The 25,030-nt window shown below is 40.9% G+C and overlaps 1 protein-coding gene across 2 annotated transcripts in view; it reads right to left on the reverse strand.

The window, feature by feature from the left end:
- The window catches only part of f (espin protein forked), a 410,656-nt gene that overhangs the window by 236,317 nt on the left and 149,309 nt on the right, over positions 1-25,030 (reverse strand). Inside the window, exon 1 of one of the 2 annotated variants that reach the window (XM_071674485.1) lies at positions 19,903-20,238. The exons of the other annotated variant lie outside the window; for it this stretch is intronic. The gene's annotated coding sequence lies outside the window, so the exon portion shown is untranslated. Of the gene's footprint in view, positions 1-19,902; positions 20,239-25,030 lie in introns of those variants that run through there. 2 annotated transcript variants of the gene reach the window in all.

A 25,030-nucleotide genomic window follows, 5' to 3' on the forward strand; every position in this document is an offset into this window, starting at 1 on the left:
CACCACAACTACCAGCCTCCTCATTCTTGCCAGACAGAAGTGTAGGAGGAGGTATGGTCGAGCCAGACTACCAACCTACTAACTCTCTCCTCGCTATATAGAACACAGACCAGTCTGGCCCAGGTCGTCTCCTCTAGCTAATGTCTTCCCTCTACTTTTTTTCATCTACTTTCTTTTATGAATGATACATACATTGCATGAATGTGTATGTATGCATGAATTCATAATCTATTTACGTATGTATGTACGTATGTTGGAGCAATGGTTTTTCGGCGAAAACTAGCGAGAAAAATAATTCTAAGATTTCTTTTCATGATATTTGCTGCTTTGGATGGTACGTGAAATAAGTAGGAGTGTTAGCTGATGGCCTTTGTTAACATGAGAGCTGAACGGAAAGTGTGAACGAGTGTGGGATAAGTACAGACATGAGCTCAACTCTGTGCTGGAGGGTTAAACAGAACTCATCTGCGTTCGATTTCTGCTGACGAGGCTGGCTAGATGTGCGTGTGTGAAGGAATAGGTACAGATAAAGCAATTACTCTGTTAAATTATTGCCGGAAGTAGTTCAGGCTAATGATCACCATTATTGAAGGTAACTGCTGCTTGAGATAACTGCTGCTTCAGGTAACAGCTGCTTAAGAATTACAACAGACTGGAATCTTGCTCGTGGTGAAGTGTTCGGTGGAGGACGGTCGTGGCCAGAGGCAAAACCCGTCCAAACGAATTATCAAAACAATAATCTAAAAGTGAGAGAGAGAGAGAGAGAGAGAGAGAGAGAGAGAGAGAGAGAGAGAGAGAGAGAGAGAGAGAGAGAGAGAGAGGAACAGAAATCTGCACAACCTTTGAATTGGGGTGTCTGATCGCCATGTTGTGATAGGAATCGGGTACAACTGTTGCATGGCCACTGAGGCGATGTCCTCACCACAGCAAGGATGACGTGTTCACTCGCCCCAGCAGCTGCCAACAACAGCCACCACCAAAGCTGCTGCCAACAACAACCACCACAACATTCTGGCAACATCAACCACCAAACCAGCTGCCAACACCAACCACGGCAGCAGCTGACATCGCCAACTGTAGCTGCCAACAAAAGCGACAACCACAGGTACTGCCAACAGTAGCCACCACCACCATAGCTGCTGTCAGCACCATCCACTACCCCAGCAGCTACCTACGACACACGTCAGCTGGGTCGGTGGTCGGTTTCAATCCACGAGAAACCAAAAGCCTTTATTTTTTCATACAAAATCCTAACTCCTTCATCTTTTGCGCCAGCACCTTGACATTCTTTGATGACATTTCTTTGTGTTCGTCTTTGAGGTGAGTTGTGAAGGCAGTGACAGGCGATGGACGGGTCTGCCGCGCTGTACCGAACCCCAAGGGCATGGGCGGGGTAGAGGCGAACCACGCATTCACAGGTAACGGTCTGGTCTGGTCTGGTCTGGTCTGGTCGTACCTGAGTTTTTGGACATGTTCAAGTTGCTTGGTCGAATTCGGGGACTTCCTTCCCTTATTTCCCCCAGTATTCCTCCTATTCATGGTCTTACTGGAGGCTTCATGTGTGTACTCCAAGTTCAGCGATGGAGAAGAAGAAACTATCATGCGAAGCAGAGGCTCCTGAGCTTAGCTGCCTGCTATAAGAAAGAGAGAGAGAGGAAAAAAAAAAACTGGAGCATTGCATCTCCCCCCAACAAAAGAACTGACTCAGTACGATTTCATATCTTGAAAGCGGTCGCCAGGAAGGTTAGTCGCTCGCATACTTATGCGGTGGTTTTTTTTTTTTACTTAATAGCTGGACACCAGTATGAGGGGAGTCGGTTTCCTCTGCCTTCCTTCACCTACATATGTGTGACCTATTCCTGTCTATCCATCTGTATGTGTGAACTAGTTCTATCTATCCATCGACATGTGTGAAGTGAGACCCTGGATAGTCGGATGATCTAAAAAAGGATATCAAGTTTTTTCCTTCTTAAAGCTGACCGCAGCAGTATGGGTAAAGATCCCTTTTATAGATATAGTAGACACGCCTCTAAAGCACGGTACAGTGACCAGTCAACCCTCGGCTCCATAAAAGCTTGACATTTACGTGTTATACAAAGCGACGTCGCTATACACAGGACGTGACGTCATGATCCCCTGGAGTAGAGAAAAGATGCTTTACTTCGAGGCTCATCATGGTACCGAGACCGGTTCGAATTCTATTTCGAAGCTCCACTGGATTAATATTAGCACTGCTAAGATTAATCACTCCAACCGGGGCTTGGGTTGAAGATTGTTTAGATCACTGTGTGTGTGTGTGTGTGTCTGTGTCTGTGTGTGTGTGTGTGTGTGTGTGTGTAGTCTCGCACTCGTGGGGTCCGTACATGTGTGTATTGTGTGCCTCTGTTTTCAAAAAGCACTTCTCACACTCTATCTCAGCTAATCAACTACACCAGATTTTCAATCCTCGACTACTGATATGTGATCCTGGACAACCATCTCTCTATCATAGGCCCAGCAGGATTAAAACTCCAGCGTCTCTCCTCCTCGAGGTCTCTGGGATCATCCACTCGGGGTTTGTGGCCGATAACCTGAATCCTGTGCGATGCCAAACAAGGCGTCCTGGTAATGCAGGAAACTAACGCTGGTAAAGGTTCCTGCAGCTGCTGCAGTGTGTGTCTAAATACCTTTCCTATAACGTGTGGCACTTTGGTTACAGTTAAGATGAAGATGAAGAGGACGTCGGCTCCGTTCTTGACCAGCAGACGGGGACTTACCGGCAGACAGACGAGAAGGATCAAAAGAAACTCACATGATCACATGACAGTCATCTGAATATCTCCTTAACATGAGCCTGCTATAATGTTTTTCGCCGGGTTCCAAACCTGATCGATGGTATCAAAAAAAACTGGTGACGTTTGGTGGAACACAGTTAACACGATAATGCGATTTCCAGAGAGACTGAAGGGGAGGACCTGGGAAACAAAGGTGGTTCCGGAAGGCGTTCGAGTGAGGGAGGAGGATCTGAGGTACAACTCGAACAGTCATGAGGTAGCGAGAGTTATGTTGAGGAAAGACCACAACACTAGCGGGCCAGCAGGTTACTTCAGTGTGCGGTGAGGTTGGCATTGCAGCTGGGAACCGAAGAATATCATCACAGCTGTAAAGGGGAAGGAGAACAGACATGGGATGAACACTGTTGTCCGCGAGGAAGAACATAGATGATAACAACGCATCAGGTGAGGAACAGTTGGTGAAAGGATGTGAGGGAGAAGGAAGGAAAAAATAAAAAATCCAGAGAGACAGAGGGACAAAGTCACACAGTCGGCTGGCAGAGACAGGGTGGTAGGTCAGTGAAGGGCTTAGGAGTAAGGTGACAGGCATCATGGAACCAGTTTGTGCCGGAAGCGTCTTCATGCCAAAAGTGTGGGATGGTGGAGAAAGGATGGTGTGTGTGTGTGGGGGAGATCGCTCACTCAGGGTGGAGGGTGAGCCTGGCTGCTGGGTGAGGTGGGATAACCAACACTGCATCATCAGTATACACAAAGGCTTCACAGTGTTCACATGGCTCTACACGAGCCGTGTGTGTATATTATACACACACCTGACACGTTACATATCCGTTTATTCAATACATGTTTCTCGTCTAGCGGTTCCTTTTATATAACATACGTAAGTTATAAAAGTACTGCGTTTAAGATCAACAAGTTATCAAATAAACATGACACAAGACTTACACGTCTACTCTGCAGTCTAACACACAAAGTAAATAGTTTTTGAATTTCAGAATAAACGACGAAAGAAAAAGCCTTTTTACTGTAAGTTCGGCAAATAAACGTCTTTATGACACGTTTTTTAATTTATGAAAATGTTAGACGAGTAAATATTATAGCGTCAAGAGCCAGATTATGGGTTGTTGCTCCCAAGCTTGTAATAAATAAGCTTTGAAACTACTTTCTCAACCAGAGCTGTTTTGTGTCCCGTTACTTTCGCTAAAATAACCAAAATATGAGAAGACAATACGAGAAACTCGAGACGAACCTTGTGTAGTACTGTATTATACAATGCTGTATTAGATACTGGTATCCAAAATAATCGATCTATTGTAGTATAGTATACCAACCCTCGAGGCTATAGATATTCCTCCTAGTTCTAACTTTATGGAAATATATATATATGATACAAGACGAGGCAAGGAAAATTCTGATTTCAACGTCTCCCTCCACACTGAACTCCGTGTTTCTGACCACCTTTTTCTGACCACCTCTTTCTGACCATCTCTTTCTGACCACCTCTTTCTGACCACCTCTTTCTGACCATCTCTTTCTGACCACCTCTATCTGACCACCTCTTTCTGACCACCTCTTTCTGACCATCTCTTTCTGACCACCTCTTTCTGACCATCTCTTTCTGACCAGCTCTTTCTGACCAGCTCTTCCCAACCACTTATTTTTGACCACCTCTTTCTGACCACTTCTTTCTGACCAGCTCTTCCCAACCACTTATTTTTGATCACCTCTTTCTGACCACTTCTTTCTGACCACCTCTTTCATCACAACCGTCCTTGAGAGGGACCACCAGTGGTCTGTTGCTGTTTAGTCGTCCGAAACCAAGTCAAATACAATGAAACGTTTCGAACTTTTCTCGAAGGTTATGTTCAACAAGGTAACTGTTCACTGGCGCTTCACCTGCAGCGTGTAACAAACGGAGAGGATAAAATGCTGGCCATTAGGTAGCCCGTCGATTGCAAAATACTGCTCTAAAACACTTAAACACAATTTATCGAAACTTTCGCCTTTATTTTTCTTCTATTTCTAGGCGATCACAGTGACGTCAATTACAAGCAGTTATGTTGTTAGTGTTCAATGCTGACGACCTAGCGGGGGCTCACCATCCTCCTTCTCACGACTCTCACATAAACTCTTACAAAAAAAAATATTGTCACATCTCATGAGTTGTTTTTCTTCTTCGTTTATAAGGGTTCGATTCCTCTTCGATTTCCAGGTTCGCTTGTTGCAGAAAGTGTCTATGGAGCACGGATAAGGCTATATATATATATATATATATATATATATATATATATATATATATATATATATATATATATATATATATATATCGACAATGTTGGTGATCGCGTCGACAATGTTGGTGATCGTGATGAAGTTGTGGGTGAGGTGAGCCACGTCACCAGTTGCCTCGGGTGACTAAAGCAGGTGCAGCTTCAGGCGAGCATTTCTAACAGCTTTCATTTAAGCAATTAAGGTTACTCACGACGCACACACACACACACACACACACACGTTATGGCCGAGAGAGAGAGAGAGAGAGAGAGAGAGAGAGAGAGAGAGAGAGAGAGAGAGAGAGAGAGAGAGAGAGAGAGAGAGAGAGAGAGCCCTCGTGCAGGGAGAGGACCTGCAATACCTTGTTGATACTACACCTCCGCTATCATAGGTACTGCTACATCAGGAGGTATAATGAGTTTCAGGAGACAGAGACCAGGCAGCCTGTGTTGTTATTCCCTCGAGTCCGATGTAAGAATTACCAGGAAAGTGGAGGAGCTTCAGCGGATATTGTTATCGTCAGAACCTGCGTGAGTCCAGGTCGCTAATGGTAATAATTGGTTGCCAGAGATGGTGGTACGTGACACCTGTGGTGAGCGAATGTTGCTGTTTTCCTTTGCCATCGTAAGTCAGTGGGTTAAGTTTGGGTAGGCTAGGTTGATTGCTACTCTCTCTCTCTCTCTCTCTCTCTCTCTCTCTCTCTCTCTCTCTCTCTCTCTCTCTCTCTCTCTCTCCACAAGCACATTGAGTCTCTTCACAAGCACACAAGATCGCTTTACAAGCACACATAAGGACGCCTCTCCGCAAGCACCTGTCGAGACCTCCTCCACAAGCACGTAGCAAGTCTTTCCTCCCAAAATAGATTACTACAAGGAAAACTCATCATCAATTATCCAACACATTATCAAGTTATCCAAGGTGAGTGGTGAGAGGAGAGTGACACCTGCTCCTGCCTATAACCTTCACTGGGTTAAGTTGGGCCACACACTGTTCCTCAACGTCTCAGTTTGTAACATGATGTTTATAACCCACTCTGGGCACTTTCCAGAACGACCGTGGGTTGATGTATGATACTGACCCACATACCCACACCCGTGAACTTATGTAGATATCTATATAGAGCAAGGTAGTACATCAGGTATCTAGTGATTCAATCACGTATCTGCTTACAACCTAGTTAAGGTACTACCTCAATCATGTATCTACTTACGCCCACACCCATGGCAAGGCTCTGGCTTAATTAGGTTTTCTACCTACACCCATGGCAACACTGACAACCTAAGCCAGTGGAACAACCAAAACAACAACAACCACAAACACCACAACCATTTGCAGCACCAGAAGCAACAGCACATACAATACAAACAACCACAACCTTTGTAACACCATCCACCACATCCGTCACAACCAATACACCATCTGTTGTTTAGCCTTGCCACGGGTGATGGTCTTCTCTCGAGTCATAATGACAAGAAAAGAGTCTTATAAACAGCTTGAAATAGAGTCAATAATGACTTCCATCAGAAGGCCAGATAATTTCTCACGGGAGAGCTCATATGCGACCCCAGCTCATAAGCTTTGCATTGTTGGCTCACATTTGAGCCCTATTCGGGAGGGCTTACATGTGAACCCTACACTTGGTCTTATGAGCAAGACCTGCAGGGGTGTTCACTCAAGGATACAGCACGGAGCCTCGCTTGTGAGCGGAGTGGATATGCACGTAAGCCGTGGTGGTATGGAAACAAGACATCATTACGAAGATGTTAGCCACAGATGCAAGACCTTCTTGCAGGAAGAATCCTTAATCACCAGATCATGATATAATCATTAATCACCAGATCATGATATAATCATTAATCACCAGATCATGATATAATCATTAATCACCAGATCATGATATAATCATTAATCACCAGATCATGATATAATCATTAATCACCAGATCATGATATAATCATTAATCACCAGATCATGATATAATCATTAATCACCAGATCATGATATAATCATTAATCACCAGATCATGATATAATCATTAATCACCAGATCATGATATAATCATTAATCACCAGATCATGATATAATCATTAATCACCAGATCATGATATAATCATTAATCACCAGATCATGATATAATCATTAATCACCAGATCATGATATAATCATTAATCACCAGATCATGATATAATCATTAATCACCAGATCATGATATAATCATTAATCACCAGATCATGATATAATCATTAATCACCAGATCATGATATAATCATTAATCACCAGATCATGATATAATCATTAATCACCAGATCATGATATAATCATTAATCACCAGATCATGATATAATCATTAATCACCAGATCATGATATAATCATTAATCACCAGATCATGATATAATCATTAATCACCAGATCATGATATAATCATTAATCACCAGATCATGATATAATCATTAATCACCAGATCATGATATAATCATTAATCACCAGATCATGATATAATCATTAATCACCAGATCATGATATAATCATTAATCACCAGATCATGATATAATCATTAATCACCAGATCATGATATAATCATTAATCACCAGATCATGATATAATCATTAATCACCAGATCATGATATAATCATTAATCACCAGATCATGATATAATCATTAATCACCAGATCATGATATAATCATTAATCACCAGATCATGATATAATCATTAATCACCAGATCATGATATAATCATTAATCACCAGATCATGATATAATCATTAATCACCAGATCATGATATAATCATTAATCACCAGATCATGATATAATCATTAATCACCAGATCATGATATAATCATTAATCACCAGATCATGATATAATCATTAATCACCAGATCATGATATAATCATTAATCACCAGATCATGATATAATCATTAATCACCAGATCATGATATAATCATTAATCACCAGATCATGATATAATCATTAATCACCAGATCATGATATAATCATTAATCACCAGATCATGATATAATCATTAATCACCAGATCATGATATAATCATTAATCACCAGATCATGATATAATCATTAATCACCAGATCATGATATAATCATTAATCACCAGATCATGATATAATCATTAATCACCAGATCATGATATAATCATTAATCACCAGATCATGATATAATCATTAATCACCAGATCATGATATAATCATTAATCACCAGATCATGATATAATCATTAATCACCAGATCATGATATAATCATTAATCACCAGATCATGATATAATCATTAATCACCAGATCATGATATAATCATTAATCACCAGATCATGATATAATCATTAATCACCAGATCATGATATAATCATTAATCACCAGATCATGATATAATCATTAATCACCAGATCATGATATAATCATTAATCACCAGATCATGATATAATCATTAATCACCAGATCATGATATAATCATTAATCACCAGATCATGATATAATCATTAATCACCAGATCATGATATAATCATTAATCACCAGATCATGATATAATCATTAATCACCAGATCATGATATAATCATTAATCACCAGATCATGATATAATCATTAATCACCAGATCATGATATAATCATTAATCACCAGATCATGATATAATCATTAATCACCAGATCATGATATAATCATTAATCACCAGATCATGATATAATCATTAATCACCAGATCATGATATAATCATTAATCACCAGATCATGATATAATCATTAATCACCAGATCATGATATAATCATTAATCACCAGATCATGATATAATCATTAATCACCAGATCATGATATAATCATTAATCACCAGATCATGATATAATCATTAATCACCAGATCATGATATAATCATTAATCACCAGATCATGATATAATCATTAATCACCAGATCATGATATAATCATTAATCACCAGATCATGATATAATCATTAATCACCAGATCATGATATAATCATTAATCACCAGATCATGATATAATCATTAATCACCAGATCATGATATAATCATTAATCACCAGATCATGATATAATCATTAATCACCAGATCATGATATAATCATTAATCACCAGATCATGATATAATCATTAATCACCAGATCATGATATAATCATTAATCACCAGATCATGATATAATCATTAATCACCAGATCATGATATAATCATTAATCACCAGATCATGATATAATCATTAATCACCAGATCATGATATAATCATTAATCACCAGATCATGATATAATCATTAATCACCAGATCATGATATAATCATTAATCACCAGATCATGATATAATCATTAATCACCAGATCATGATATAATCATTAATCACCAGATCATGATATAATCATTAATCACCAGATCATGATATAATCATTAATCACCAGATCATGATATAATCATTAATCACCAGATCATGATATAATCATTAATCACCAGATCATGATATAATCATTAATCACCAGATCATGATATAATCATTAATCACCAGATCATGATATAATCATTAATCACCAGATCATGATATAATCATTAATCACCAGATCATGATATAATCATTAATCACCAGATCATGATATAATCATTAATCACCAGATCATGATATAATCATTAATCACCAGATCATGATATAATCATTAATCACCAGATCATGATATAATCATTAATCACCAGATCATGATATAATCATTAATCACCAGATCATGATATAATCATTAATCACCAGATCATGATATAATCATTAATCACCAGATCATGATATAATCATTAATCACCAGATCATGATATAATCATTAATCACCAGATCATGATATAATCATTAATCACCAGATCATGATATAATCATTAATCACCAGATCATGATATAATCATTAATCACCAGATCATGATATAATCATTAATCACCAGATCATGATATAATCATTTGTACCATTGTTGAACATAAACTAACTCGCTGGTCAGGGCGAGAACACTTCACATGAGTTCAACCGTTCACATGATGACTGAACAGGTAGGAACAATATAAGAACACAAACAATTCAGATTTTTGAACACCGGAAGAATAAACCCTCCCCCCTCCCCCTCCTCCCTCCTCCCTCCTTCACACAAACGTCAGCACCCCCACAACACAAGAGATGTCAGCACCCCCACAACACAAGAGATGTCAGCACCCCCACAACACAAGAGATGTCAGCACCCCCACAACACAAGAGATGTCAGCACCCCCACAACACAAGAGATGTCAGCACCCCCACAACACAAGAGATGTCAGCACCCACAACACAAGAGATGTCAATACCCCCACAACACAAGAGATGTCAGCACCCACAACACAAGAGATGTCAGCACCCCCACAACACAAGAGATGTCAGCACCCACAACACAAGAGATGTCAACACCCCCACAACACAAGAGATGTCAACACCCCCACAACACAAGAGATGTCAGCACCCCCACAACACAAGAGATGTCAACACCCCCACAACACAAGAGATGTCAACACCCCCACAACACAAGGGATGTCAACACCCCCACAACACAAGAGAAGTCAACACCCCCACAACACAAGAGATGTCAACACCCCCACAACACAAGGGATGTCAACACCCCCACAACACAAGAGATGTCAGCACCCACAACACAAGAGATGTCAACACCCCCAGAGAACAAAGAAGTCAGCGCAGGGCAACACAGAGAACCCCACAGACCACCCCACACAAAGACCTGTTCAAAGGTGGAGGGAAAAAAAAATAAACGAGCGAGTGGAGCGGGTCATCACGAATTGACTGCTATCATGATTCACTAATGTTCCACAGACTGTGTTGCTCTGTAACCCTGGTCCCTCCTGAGGGCTGGGCAGCCGTCACCAGTCGCCTCACTGAGCCTGTGATCTGAGAACGTCTTAGGGAACGATGACGACAGCTGTCGCCCTTACTGTGGAGGTCTTCATCAAGGCAACGTGTATATACAAGGTCCACGATGTGGCAGACGCTCCTAGCTAGGCAGGCTGTGTACTTGGTAATGACCCAGGGTTATTGATACAATCGGTACTTCGTCATTGGTTCATGTATTTAGTAGTGTTCTTCTACCTAGGGACAAGGTCTCACATAGCCCTATACATAGTCTATACATGTCTAAGTTCCTTCTTTTCATTGGTATTATCATCAATATCAAGTATGTCTTTACGTGGCCAGTCTTCATTTATCGTCGTTTATATCTGGTTACGACGTTAAGGATTCAACTGCTTCAGAAGGTGCTAATCGTCTTTACCGACCCTTGCAAGGGTTCAACGAACCTACTATTTCTGGAAATGTCCATCGCGTTTACCGACTACCGCTGGAGTTTAACGAGCCTACATCCTTCTGGAAATGTTAATCGCGTTTATCAAGCATCATGGAGGTTTAACGAGCGCAATGCTTCTGGTGATGATGTTAATTTCTCGTATACTGACCAGTGACGCGGTTCAGTCAGACAAGCCTCCTGTAACTAGGTTAATCGCTCTCACAATCATCGCCTGATGTGTTTAATAATAGGCTCCTGCCTGCTCTCAACTGGCTTCATTAAACCATTTGATGAGCTCTTAAAGATAAGAACACGGATCGGTTAGGTTCGAAACCATACCACCATCATTGCTTCGAAGGAAGTGAAGCAAAGATCCGACTAACTATTTTGCACAGATCAAGTCGATCCAGTTTACTTCTTCAGTAGTTTTTCGCTGATCAGGATAGAAAAAAGACGTTCTTGGTGAACACATGAGCATTAAAGACACAGGCATAAGAAAGAAAAAATTATTACAGCGTATCAAAGAGATATGCCACGAGTACCCTGAATAACACGTTCATAGAGTTCGAGTTCCTCCGCTTCCAGAGAAAGAGTTCGAATCCTTCAGGCTCAGAAAGAGAAGAGATCTACACCTTCCAGTCATTCTTGAGAGGAAGGACCTTACTGTCTGTCTCCACATTCCCATCAGGTCATGGAACACAGGTGTACCTTCACTTTCAAGGTGGTTCGTGCACGAACGATCCGTCAGAATCAGGGAAACCGACCTCGTGATACACCGTATGACGTCAAACAATACACTCATATGTCAGGCAATAATGCGTACACGGTGAACCAAAGTATCGTATCTTCATACCTTTAAGTACGAACTCTTAGTCGTGGTATTCCCAACACAGAAAACGTATATAACATTGAGAGTTCCAATCTCCACATTGGCTTAATAGGACTTAATGAGCATTATGTCGTATGCAGATGGCGACAATTTGCATCAAATGACTCTGAAGATCCAGGCCATTGAGACCTTCTAACAAAATGCCAGACGAAAATGATAATTCATTTAGAAATGGCAACATTAGTTGATGTCCGTATGTCAAAACAGTTATTTGTCAAGACTATCAAACACATTTCCCCGACTGTAACTTGTATCCAAAAGACTGTCAAGAATACCCCAGAAGTGTCACACACACATACACACAAACCTTTCCTTGCTGTCGTGGATCTGTTTTTATCCCCTTACATAGGTCTGTGACCAAGTTGCCCCGTTACACAGCTGATGTGTTAGGCTATTTGTGGCTGCAGTCTATATGACTACACAAGCATCGCAATCTGGCTCGTTCGCTACACTCTGTACCGAGATATCAACATTATATATAAACACATGATTCCCCTGGTGACCACAATCAGGTCGGTTATATAACTCATACCCTCCATGGCACTGAGCTGAGAAGCTCCTGACCCGGATATTATTCCTTCATTTATATCTAGGACGAAGTATACAAGTCTACTGATTAGACTATTCCAATCCTGGTATCAGAAATGGTTTGAAGAGTTACGTGAATGGGATATAATCTCTCGTCTTGAGGATTCGTACCATCATCATCGAATCATCATGTTCGTAATGGTGATTAGATCTATGTTATGTCAGTCAAACGTGCAGTTATCGGACTCACGCATTTATGAATATACAATCACAAGTATGGGAGCAGGCAGGTAAGCAGAGGTAGACAAAGATAAACAAAGAGGTAGAAGGACAGAGAGACAGACAGACATACACCCCAGATGGTCCGAATTCCTGGAGGACCTTCCAAGCCGGATGGTGCACGCCACATGCATGCTAACTCAAGAACCTTTTGGTAGAAAAATAACAGGACTTTAATAGCCATATGACCATTGTGTGGGTCGCTGGGAAGGGTCTGGTGGGAGGCTGGAAATTAAAGAGACACGTCACCACGTAACCACGACAGGGAATGTAGACACAAGGTGAGGAAAGTATTATTCAAATATATTTTTTCCGTCCCCCCCTAAAAAAATTCATCTTCGTTTTAGAAAGAAAAAATAAATGCAATAACATGCAGGCATTTAATTTTCTTTTCACAAAGCAAGACGGATATAATGATAACTTCTGCATGCTCGAGCAATGATGAACCATCAAGACTACGACCACCAGAAAACTTGTGATGAAGATCCAAGATGATGAATGGTAAATGAATACCCTTTATGTACACAAAGCACAAAACAACGATGGTTTATACCAGTGAACGATATGATTCAGAATGATCACCGGTTGACTCAAAGAACCTGGCATGATCTCAGATTTTTTCGTCGTTATTTCATATCATGTCATCTAGAAAGTGTAAAGGCCGTTTTTGTACTGAGTGTACGTGGAGAATGTCCTTGCTGGAAGTGAACTCACGTCGGGAATTATAAGAAAATCAAGGACTTGAGTAACAGAATGATACACATGTGAAGACCAGTTCAGAAATCAGGACTCATTGTCGAGAAGAATTCAGAGCAAAAAATATACATTTCATATGTATCTAAGCTTGTATAATATATATATATATATATATATATATATATATATATATATATATATATATATATATATATATATATATATATATATATATATTGATTTCAGCATTATTTTTTTGAGACTGAGCGAGTCGATTGCAATGGAAGAAATCATTTAAAAGATTAAACATCTCGGTTTCAAACAATCTTCCAACGAGTCATGTTTACCACTGTTTAAAGCATCATTCAGTAATGCTCGAGTTGACGGATTTTCCCTCTCAAACTCATGCAGTCGATGAACATCAGCGAGACTGCAAATGCCGAAGGCAGGGCAGTACTCTCTGACGTACGTTTGATGCATCACGGACACAATAAGAGATTTTCAGGGAAAAATATTGAAAACAACAGCTACTTGTCACATAACTAACAGTGATATAAATCAGTGACGTTTCTCTCTCTTTCTCATATACAGTAAAGCCACCCACATGTGTCCTCAATCGAAGCTCATGAAGCGAGAGTGACGGCTGAGGAACCCGTGTGGGTCGACCACGATGGAAAGGATTTCCCGAAGTTGAGGCTGAAATGACCAGCAGTTTAGACACCGGGAGTAAGTGGGTCGCGGTGAGAGGGAGGGAGGGAGGGAGGGAGGGAAGGAGAGAGGGAGAGAGAGAGAGGGAGAGAGGGAGAGGGAGAGAGGGTATTATGTAACAACCCAAGACACAAACCTGAAATATCATGAACTGTAATTCTACTTTTAGAGAAGATACTTATGACCTTCCAATGATCAGATGAATCACACAAGGTTCACACATGCACAAAAGAATTCAGGGGTATAATAACCTTTATGGCTTGATTAGCATGTACAGTGATTACCGCCTGCTTGCTTGAAAGTATAAAGACTTATGAGAAGATGAAAATCATAGACGAGATACAAAATGATGAATTTAAGTGTAAAAAAAAAAAAATGGAGAAAAATATTAAAACGTGTTGAAAATCTGTAAACCTAAAGTGATTAACGCTTATATAGAAATTGACAGTGTGGCCTAATTAGTCTGAAGAAGATGCATGAAAAAGCTATGATAAAAAATGAGTAATTATTATCAGTTAATGAGCGACTTCAGATAAATTAGCCAGACATTCTCATTCAGGTTTGGTTTCCCACTGCCATTCCCTTCCACTGGGACTCACTCATTATGAAATCCTTGAACACGATCATGGCACGACTTGGCAAGACGGACACGACCCTTCAACTTGACGGTGCGACCCTTGAGCACAACGGACTGACCCTTGAACATGGCGGAACGACCCTTAGGTATGACGCCCTGGTCCTCGACCTGTTCCTGAAGGATCATTCGAAAGTCAGACCATCATACCCATTGGTCGAACTCAAGTCATGCTCAAGGATCGTCCCGTTGTATTCAAAGAATTAGACACAGCCGTTATTCCAGGGTGTCACTCAATGACCCAAGGCAGACGAGGTCACGTACAGGTCCTCTGTACCACCACGTGTGAACGACCGGGTCGACTGAAGTTCTTTGAGACGCAATAACATTTGAACAGGTTGTCTACACCACTTGAACCAGCTCACTGCCACACTTGGTGATCGCGTCTCCTATTGACCGATCGGACCAATGAGTCAGACTTTGAGCTTCCTGGATTGGAAAGAGGAATAATATCTCTCTCACAGTAGCGATTATAAGGCTTAGGCGTCAAGACGGCACCACACCAGATGGTCGAATATCGCTTTCCTTGGTGAGTTATGAGCGACCTACTTGATCCACAGACCAGAAATCACAGATGGGTGTCCAGAGAGATGGGCATCTGTGGCAGCTGTGTTGACAGACTAGGGAGGAGGCGTTGGTGGATGTGAGGCGTTGTATAAACAGTTTAGATATAGGATTAAAGGCTTAAGAATGTTAGAATGACGCTAAATTGACAAAATGATCACCCCCCCCCCCCCCCAACAAACACACACACACATACACACACACACACATACACTCAATAATTTTGCTTTATTTACGCGAATATCAAATGGGCCAAAGATTACATATGGGGCCTATGTTTTCCAAGTTCCTGGTAGTGACCTAAGGCGTAATGCATCTTAAACACTGATATCATTTTCACATGAATCTTCTAAACCGTTTGAAATACGTGAACGCTCAAAGATTTTTTTAATAAATCCTCGAATCAATAATATATGAATCCTCGAAACACTTTCCTTAAAGCTTTGAATCGGTCTTACACTGAGCCATGGAAACACTTTCCCTAAAATATCAAATCTTTTTTTTTCATACGTAAACTTAAATTCAACACTTTCTGATGCCTTAAAGCAGTCATGCGAGAACTCTCCAAAAACCTCCCTGAAGCCTCATATCTTTAGTACGTAAACCACCGAAACACATTCCCATGAAGCAGTGGAACAATAATGTGAGGACTATGGAATCATTTACTCTGAGGCTTCGAATCATTACTACGGAAACCCTCTCGAACTCTCGACTCATGGAGCTCGCATTCGCAGTAGCCGTGATTCTACGTCTGCTGGGGGAGGCTTGGGCGTGCTTTACGGGGTTTCTCGTCATCCAAGCGACTGAAACGTGACTGATTATCTCAACCCTTTGGGCTAAATCATTTGTCGTCTACAAAGAAAACACAGGAAGCTCTTTCCTTTTGGGGCTGCCCTCTGTGTCGTTTATAATGAAAACAATTGCTTTAAGGATGGAAAGTGGAGAAGGAAGTTAGTGAAATCAGGGGCACTTGCTGGATACCAGTTAAGACGTTAAGTGGTTCTGTTTCTGAGCTGTTTATTAAGTAGGTTGCAGAGACCGAGTTATGGAAGAGACTTCGAAAGGTGACACATTTCTGCGGGCAACCAGAATGTTTGAGAAGACCTTCCATAACGGGTCTATACTCGACGTTTCATCCTGAGTCAACCAGGGCACAGGACATACTCATGACCCTTCCTGAAGGTCTCTGAAGTCGCACTGACCTCCGTCAGGAGTCTCACGCCACTGAGACCACGTTGGGTAACCCCAGCGATGATGTTCTTGGAGAGGAGGAGGAGGAGAGCGACGCCTCTGTAGTTTCTACAGATGGGCTCATCTCACGTCTTGAAGATAATGATGATGTTTCGTAGAGCCACCGGGATTTCCACAACGATCAAGACTGAGGAATCAAACGTCTGGCTCTCTGTGTGTGGTTCGGAATTATTTTTTTTTTTCTTTTGGTTCATTTTTCTCGCAGATTTTTTTTAAAATGTTTCAACTGGTGTGTCGTAAGCCATGATGAGCTGTTCTTGTGTCTGAATATGGACGTCTTCCATGTACGACAGACCAGCAGGGGTCCCCTCTCCCTCATCACTGTGGGAGGCAGACTCAGTCACGTTGGCCGACACCTTCGATTGGTTCACGTCAACAGAGTTTGGAATATTCTCTCGACAGTTTCTTTCACTAGATTTTTCGTCATCTCTTGCGAGGTCTGTCCTATCCTGGGACTGGAGAGAGAGAGAGAGAGAGAGAGAGAGAGAGAGAGAGAGAGAGAGAGAGAGAGAGAGAGAGAGAGAGACAGACAGACAGACAGACAGACAGACAGACAGAGGAGTTTGCGTGAGCTTGGACCGAACATGGCCTTTATTGCCCTGAAGGTACACCCCCCCCCCCTCATCCCACCCCTAACGTAGTTCTTGGGGAAACTGTCGCGTTTCCTTCCTTATTTTCTTCCTATCATTTGTTTTCGAGTTCCTTACTCTGCGTCTAGACTTTCCCCTGAGTCTCTTGTTTTACTTTTATAATCTCTTTATCACATTAATGGAAATGATTCACGGAAGACTTTGGTGTCATGAAAACCAATGAGCCCACAAAAGGTTATGAGTGACTTAGGATGAGGAAAATGAGTAACTAAAACTACGTAGGTAAATCATAACGGTTGGACTTTGCATAACTAATTTATCAGTTAACACTGAATGTAAACATATATATATAAGATTTCGTATTTTCCATTGTGACAAATGATCTAACTGTTTAATTATTTACAAACATTACACATGTTAAGCAAACAATAACATGGTTTCAACTCCTTGTCGGATTCAGGCCAAGTAAACACCCACGAACAATATTCCTCCCACGTAGCCAAGCAACTTATTTTGGTACACCTTCGCGTCGTGTTCATCCTACACCCAGCACAGGCCGAGTATGTAGTCTACAGCCCAACACGTACGTACATTTGGCCTCTACAACGCCAGTAACGACAAACTAGTTCTTGTAGAAGTCTTTGATTCATCCGTATACGTGACGACTACATCACAGTGATTATGCGAGTCCTACCATAACAGATATACTGACAGTTATACCTACCATAACAGATATACCAACAATAGCAACTACCATAAAGATATACTAACAATAGTAACTACCGTAACAGATATACTAACAACTGTAACTACCATAACAGATATACCTACAACAGTAACTACCAAAACAGATATACTAACAACAGTAACTACTATAACCGATATACCTACAACAGTCCTACCATAACAGAATGACAGTAATGAGGCACACCTGAGAACACACACGGTGTAACAGCCTGGCTTTATGACCCTGCAGGCCATAAAGCCATACCTGTACCTCCGCCCCACACACCACAGGGTCAGGCTCAGGCAAGGTGTGGTGCGGTGAGAGGTTAGGCAAAGGGAATTGTGAGCAGCGAAAACTTCCATGAAAAGATGGAGGAGCGTGATGATAAAGAGGAAATGAAGAAGAGAAGAAGGGACGACCAGAGAAAACGTGATTGAGCGTGAACGGTCGTTTAGCCCCTGAAACAACCTTTAACCTGGTTGCTGACTGGGTCCCAACTTGCCTTTTAAGAACCAACAGTCATTTCTACAAGGAAGAAATCTAAGCACCATCACACCTACACACAGCCACCAGTCTTCCATACATCAACCCTATCTTACACCAGGTCATCTTTCCTTCCAGGTCACACCGGGTCCACACAGGTCACCTGACTCATCCCCCGTGGCGTGGACTATGTAAAAGCTAGTCAAGTGTAACAGTAAGTCCAGTCCAGTAGGCTACGTAGGTAGTCATGCCACTGCCGACCGACCGTTCCTCTGGAAACCTGTTGAGGAACTATAAACTGTATCTGGACGATCAAGCATCTAGAAAACTGGTAGCATCCGGGTGAATTGATCTATATTCGATTCAACCGGCAATGATCTCTCTCTCTCTCTCTCTCTCTCTCTCTCTCTCTCTCTCTCTCTCTCTCTCTCTCTCTCTCAGAGTCTCTGTACCTGTTCCTCCTGACCATTTCGTAACTTAGCCTAACTTAGATAGAGTGAATAAGACGTGATGTGAACGAATGATCATGAGAATGTGCCAAGAACCTAACCTTGTACCCCTGAGCCTCCTCAACACACAACTCATACCAACTCACCGCAGCTCGCACGAAACCTTGCAAAACTATGAAGAATAAAATTCGTGTCATATCGTCCAGTAGTGGTATCGAATTCTTCTCTCTGTAACTGTCAAGACGTATATTCAACATGGCTGGACTACATACGATTTCGTTACTGATGTGCAGGTAACAAATAATAATCATTCATGCAAACTAATAAATATAAATATAACAAATATAACTGTTTCATAACCTTGCCAATAAGGAACTCCCGTATTGTTGTCATGACTCTTACTGTTCAATATTGCTTGAATTGATCATATAATGATGTGCAGGCTACTATGATTATAGATAAATGAAATATACGGATAATCAAGAGGAAATTAATCCTACTCACTAGATACCTGAAAAGACTGGCGTAAGTCATAGATAATGACCTTGATTTGATAAAGGTCAAGTGGTAATATACCATCAAGTTAATTCAATAAACAAACCGTAACATTAACATTTTGAAAACTATATATTCCACTGAGGATTAAAGTAGAATTCTCTTCGGCATTAAATTTCTGAGTAGATTTTTACACTCTGATTATCCATAATGACTTAACTGCGCCTTACCCAAATAGGCAAGTGACAAACACAGACTTACCTTAACAAGGACCGTATCCCACACACTTTCTCGAATACACAGTTAACAATGACCCCATACGAATGGTAATCTCCTTTCAAATCACTGATCAAGTTACGATATGCTTAGTTATATTTCTCGTCACAAATCAATTATTTCTCTACTTCACTGCCACACTTCACTATAGTACGGTGTGATCACTGCAGACACTCATTTCACTGTCTTTGTCCATTACACGTACAGCGGTATCTTCACTGGTTTAGTAATTAACTGCGTAACAATGAAAGAAAGACAGAGGTGGAAGGAGAGAGAAATTACAAGAATGGGTGGAGTTCGAGCAAAGCACAACCTTCCCTGCTCGCTGTCAGGGTGAGAATGAGACGATCTCTCTCGAAGTACCGGAGGCCCGCCCCTAGCGGCAGCCGGAGGAACTTGAGAAGCATCAACATCTTGTTGGGGTTCGTCTCTGACTCTTTTCAAGCCTTCGGTTCGAACCGTATAAACTTTGACCTTAATTTAGTGTCCGTGGCGTTATTACAAGCGGTCATCTTTTGATGATTTATCTTTTTTTTTTCTTCATTTACCTGATATGAATGCTAGGAGATGTGAAAGGTTGGTTGAAAGTGGTAGGTGTCAAATGACTTTTAGTGGAGGCACGAGTTACCTAGCTTTCCGAAACTTGTCCAAGGCGAGTTTTTGACCCATAGCCAACTGGTTTATACATTCATTAAAATCCACCTCATTAACCTGGACGACGCTTGCGAGCAGATGAATTGATAATAGTTTATATGTCGTAACGCAGATGGGAGAGTAACGCTGGATTTCAACCGTGAAAATTGTCGTAACTTAGTTGATTAAAGATTATTGAATAGATCTGTATTTCTAGTGATGTACAGTTAGGCACTAGATGAAAAGAAAACGTCAAACGGACACAATAGAATGTAATTCAACGTTTTTTTCTTTTTCTTTTTTCTCTCGATGTCCTGGACACAAGACTTTCATAAAATAGGACCTGAACACTAGCACAAGTTCTGATTCAAAGCAGTGTAACTGTAAGGTAATTAGTAAGCTATTAACTACAGATGACACGCATTGTAACCTGACCAGTTGCCAGGTATTGATTGTGGTATCAAACTCAGACCAGTTTGCCTTCACGAACAGAATAAAAACCCAGATGGTATGATCGGAAAAACTGATTGGATTCAACTTGAGCTGACGTTGTACTCATCTCACAACATAAAAACAAATGAGATTGAAGATTACACAAATTCAACAGAGATTAATTCCTGATAATTAACGTGATAACGTTTGTATATATATACAAAGGCCCAGTTCTCTGTTCTTAACGCTACCTCGCTAACGCGGGAAATGGCGAATAGTTTGAAAGAAAAAAAAAAAAAAAAAAATATATATATATATATATATATATATATATATATATATATATATATATATATATATATATATATATATATATTAATGTGAAGACAAACAGACGTGAAGAATTGAGAGGACTGTATGAGACACGTGAGGCTGGGAGTGAGGGACACACAAGTGGAAACCTGATTCTTTATATGCACAAACAAGACAATCACATCGACACAAACAAATAACCAATATACATTTACGTATAGAGAAACAGAACAAAGACAAAACACAAAAAGAACAAGAAACACAACCAAAAACGGGCTAATAATATGTATACATGAGCGCCTCACACATTCACAAAAATAAAAAAAAACATTCAAACACGCGACCAAACACGCGACCAAACACGCAGTAAGAAAACGTGAGCAAAATTTCGAGAGAAACTATCTTGCTATCTGGCACTGAGTCATATACATACATTGCATCATGGCACCGCTCAGCCTTCTTACATCTCAATGAATCATCCACCAACGTTTGCTGCCAGACTTTAAAAAAAACGTTCCAACGTTTCGTTTCAGACATTACACAACGTTCCAATATCTTAAGTCAGATGTCAGAAAATATTCCAATGGTTCATGTCGAATTTCAGAAGTCATTGTTTCAGGGTTTCATGTCTGAAATATTTCATGATATTCTGCCAAACAATTGGCAATGTTCGAATATCCTAGATCAGGCGTCAGATAATATTCCAATTCTATACATCAAGACATCTGAAAATATATTCGTGTTGTGAACATCATTCACATGATTTTCTTTATTTTTTGCGCTCCACTGTGGTCAAAGGTAGATCTTGTAGAATTTATGTATTGTAAAATATAGCACCCATGATATATATATATATATATATATATATATATATATATATATATATATATATATATATATATATATATATATTCATAATAATGATTTTTAGACAGGGTTGCTGCAAGACCAAAACACACTATTCGGTAACGCTTGTTTACCAATGGCGTCTTAGCTACGTCTCTTCCTTGTTTACCTCATTCTCGTATCTCCCCTGACGATGTGATCATTACACGAAAGTGTTTCATTTTCCTGTTTTTTTTTTTTTTTTGCAATTAACTAGATCACGCGCACCACTGTAACCTGTTGCAATATATATATATATATATATATATATATATATATATATATATATATATATATATATATATATATATATATAAAGAAACTGAATGAAGTAGGTCAAATCCCTGCAAACTCAGCATCAGCCAACATAGTCAAGAAGCACGATATTTTCCCTGTGCACGAGAGATCACTCCTCTGGGATGCCCTTGGCCCTGACAATGACTTTGCTGTCAGATGAACGTTACTTATCCGTTACATACGATCTTGGCGTGCAACCCCCCGACGCAAGCACTCACACAAACGCACAAACACATACTAAAAAAAAAATGGCCTGGAACCATCTGCATGAATATGAATAACAAAAACAAAAAGAAAGTCTCGTGTGTGTGTGTGTGTGTGTGTGTGTGTGTGTGTAGTGAAAGCGGCGGAGTGTGTGTGGATCCTAAAATGGCTTTCCGTCTGGTAATTTCGGGAGATGTTCCCATTTTATGGTCGCCCTTCATAACGAAATACCAAATTTTCTCCTTATAATCGCGTTCAGCAACACTACAACATATTCTGAGTGAGGCAGATAGTGTGTGTTACATTTCTGAGATTATTCTAGTTCGCTCAAGATATTTGTTGAGGGAGAACTTCTCCGTTTGAGAGAAAAGAGGATGAAAGAAATTCTGGGAGCGGACATCTTGCCGATGCCCATGCCCGGTATGTCGGTCAGTAAGTCATTGCCAGAGCCCACCAGACTGCTAAGGGAGAAACTTCCCACCAGCACCCACTTACACCCACCTATTGCCATACACTGGTAGTGCCCACTTACATTTGCTTAAATGTCATTTGCAATTTTACTTGCCACTAAATGCAGATTCTACCCATTCATACGATCCAGTGCACGAATATTTATGCCTTAGTACCATTCGCCTGAATCCCTGTACACCCACTTACATCTCTACTTCCCACTTATCTGTATCCACTTGCATCCTCTTGTGCTCACGTCCACTTATGTGGTTCCACCTTCAACCACTTTGCATCCACTTTCACTTACCTACATAAACTTGACCCCATTTACTCTTACCCAAATCATGGCATACTCTCTCTCTCTCTCTCTCTCTCTCTCTCTCTCTCTCTCTCTCTCTCTCTCTCTCTCTCTCTCTCTCTCTATAACTCTTTCCTTCTAATCCGCTGATCTCCTCATCCCGCAGAATCCAATGAATACCCACTTAAAACCACTTAACATTCCTCTATACCCACGTACAGCCCCTGTATCCACTTACATCTACCCTTCCCAACCTATTAACACCTACACTCTTCCATTTTCCTGCATAACTATCCATCTCTCTCCCTCTACAATGCATCCTAACTGAGTGGGAAAGAGGGCAGGAATATGGCGATCTTATGCATACTGACGACCCAACTAGAGGGTCCCAGCGAAGCTTTATACATCTGCGGTCGTTGGCGGAAGCAAGAGAAGAACGTCATTAAGCAGTAATTACCCCACCCTCTTACCGACGTAACGAGCAGTCTGTCTGGTACTTTGCTTGTAACTCTCAATAATGTCGGATTTTTTCGTCTAGTTTTTTTTCGTTTATTTTGTTACTTATGGGAATGTTTTCACCTCCATCTTCCCTTCTATCAGTCTTGGGGACTTTATCTCCTGCAGATTCAATGCTGTTATCGAGTGGTACTAGATGTTTACTATGGATAGTCACCCTTCTTGTATCTTGAAGCATTTCGTTAAACTGGAACCACACAAGGTCTATATCTGTCTCTCTGGGATTGACTTTTCTTTTTAAATATGTGACGAAGCGTAAGATATCTTGATGTATACTTAATCATCATATGTCTGTGCACCTGTCTCTGTATGTCTGTCCGTCTGTGTCTCTGCCTCTCTGTGTATCTGTCCATATGTCTTTCTGTCTGTCTGTCTGTCTGTCTTTGTACCTATCTGCCTGTGTGTCTGTCTATCATTTATCTTTTTGTCAGTCTGTCTGTGTATCTGTGTGCTACACTTCACCTGAAGATCCTGTAGTGGGTAGATTATGTGAATGTTTACTTTATCACACCTGCACTTAAACACCTGTGTATGTTTCCTTACCTATTTCCACTTAGTGAACGCCTGTATGTGTATTCCTAACTACACATCCATATTGCAAAATATATAAAGCCCAGTGCAAATTTACGCCTATTTACATATTTACACACTCTTTCTAATTCACATAGACACGATAAAACACATTTACCATGGGTCATTAATAAGAGAAAGGCACAGCCCCATGTTGGATTTACCAGTGAACCGGAAGGTGGAGAGAGAAACAGACGTGGGAAGGGGCGAGTTGATAGAGCGAGGGGAGGGGTGGTGGTGGGTGAGGGGAGGCGGAGGGGTAGGGGGTGGGAAGAAAGTAATGGGATGGGGGAAGGGTTGGAGGCGGGAGGACAGGAAGGGAAGGGAGGAAGGTAAGGGGAGGGGGAAGGGTAAGGGAGTGGGAGGATGGTAGGTGATGGGAGGGAGGGAGAGGAAAAAAGAAGAAAAACAAGAATAAGGAGGTCGGTATGACGTCACACCTCCAGCTACGGCTTGGGAAAGTTGCCTAGAACTCATCTCGTGTGTGTGTGTGTGTGTGTGTGTGTGTGTGGACTG

Source organism: Panulirus ornatus, chromosome 20, assembly GCF_036320965.1.
Source record: "Panulirus ornatus isolate Po-2019 chromosome 20, ASM3632096v1, whole genome shotgun sequence".
NCBI classification, from domain to species: Eukaryota; Metazoa; Arthropoda; class Malacostraca; order Decapoda; family Palinuridae; genus Panulirus; species Panulirus ornatus.